Source organism: Ursus maritimus, unplaced genomic scaffold (genome assembly GCF_017311325.1).
Source record: "Ursus maritimus isolate PB19 unplaced genomic scaffold, ASM1731132v1 scaffold_22, whole genome shotgun sequence".
NCBI lineage: Eukaryota > Metazoa > Chordata > Mammalia > Carnivora > Ursidae > Ursus > Ursus maritimus.
Genome location: NW_024424675.1, coordinates 40,537,124 through 40,538,773, shown reverse-complemented (window position 1 = coordinate 40,538,773; position 1,650 = coordinate 40,537,124).

Sequence of the window (1,650 nt, the reverse complement as noted above, 5' to 3'; positions counted from 1 at the left end):
CACTAGCTAATGATATATACAGTATCCTATAGATATGGCAAGGGCGGGGCTGCAAACTTTCCAAGTTAATGACGCATTCACAAAAAGTTCAGGTAGGTGAATGAGACAACAGGTTAATTCTGAGCTCTGCACAGAAGCAGCTGCAGTAACAAGTAAGACCCGACATTGATCTTGTGCTTCCTATGCACCAGCCTGTGCTAAGTGCCTGACCTATTTAAGTTCATTCACTTCTTACAGAGCTACATGAGTGGGGTATTATTACGGCGCCCATTTCCCACACGAGGAAGTGTTTAACAAAGAACGCATGCAATTCTCCGTATCACACAGCTATAAAGCACCAAAGCAGCATCAGAACCAGGTCCTCTGGCTCTAAAGTTTGGATTCCTAACTAAATGGCAGCTTCACCCACTTTCACCGTTGTTTTCAGACTATCTTATGCAAGTTTTAAAAATAAAATATAGAGGGTGCCCAGCTAGCTCAGTCGGTAGAGCAAATACTCTTACTTCAAGTTGGTAAGTTCCAGCCCCATGATGGGTGTAAGATGGCTCAAAAATAAAATCTTAAAACAAAAAATAAAATACAGCAAGTTTTCACAGTACCCCTTAAGCAACACTGAAGAACGGAAAAATATTACAACTCACAGCAGGAATCTTTGATATCGGGGAGGCGTAAACCTTGAGACCTTCTTGAATCTCGTTTCCAAGCACAGCAATTTGCACAGAGCACACCCCTCCCCCCAACCCTCCAGCAAAGACATGCAGAGCATAAGAGTGTGCCTTGGCTTGAACCTGGCCTGGCCACGTTCCAGAAAGGCAAAGCTGTGGCGCCCTGGGCAGCTTTAAGGGGATGACCCGCTAACTCGCAGGTGCTCACCGGGTATTGGGCTCGCTCCTTCTGAACTGCAGGCCTTGGTCCTCCAAGTTCAATTCCAGCCTCCCCAAAGGAGCCCGGGCCGCACCCCAGTCCCGCGCAGTGGCTCGCAGCGCCTCCCAGGCCTGTTCACGTGTCTGGAAAGCGGTGTGCGGAGGGGTCTGGGAGGTCACGCAGGGGCGGTGACCGCCGCTGACCCGTCAGCGCCGGGCATTGGAGGCTCCTGGCCCCGCCCTGTCCGTGGAGCGTGCGCCTGCGGGTTCCCGCCTTTCCAGCCATTTTCAAGGTGCAAATGAGTGAGCACCGCGGTGTGGAGACCCTCTGGACAGTGGGCGTGGCCGGGCCCGGTGGAGGCCTCTATGAACTTTCAGATGCTGGAGGGCGGGGGGGCCGCTGAGATCTGCTCTCCCGCCCGAGACAAGCCTCTTCTGCACGTTCCCTGGCAGCGATCCTGGAGTGGCTGGCCCTGTCTTCTGCCTCGCCTTGACAAGACGGGGTGCGCGGCTGGCTTCCGACTTCACCCCACGCCCGCTGTGGGAACCCACATCAGGTTACACCAGGTGGAGCAGATGGCCCGAGGGAGGAAGGACGGCAGGTACTCTCTTAGCAGGTAAGCAGAGCTCCTGTACACCAGGACCGCTGGGACCCCCACTCCCTAAGAGGCTTCGGAGGCTCACCTTCCAATGACTGTTCATCACGACGCTCTCTCCTCTTTAACCAAGCTGGATCGTTGGCCTTCTTGCCGCGTGCCTCAACTTTGATTCTACCCCCCCCCCCCCG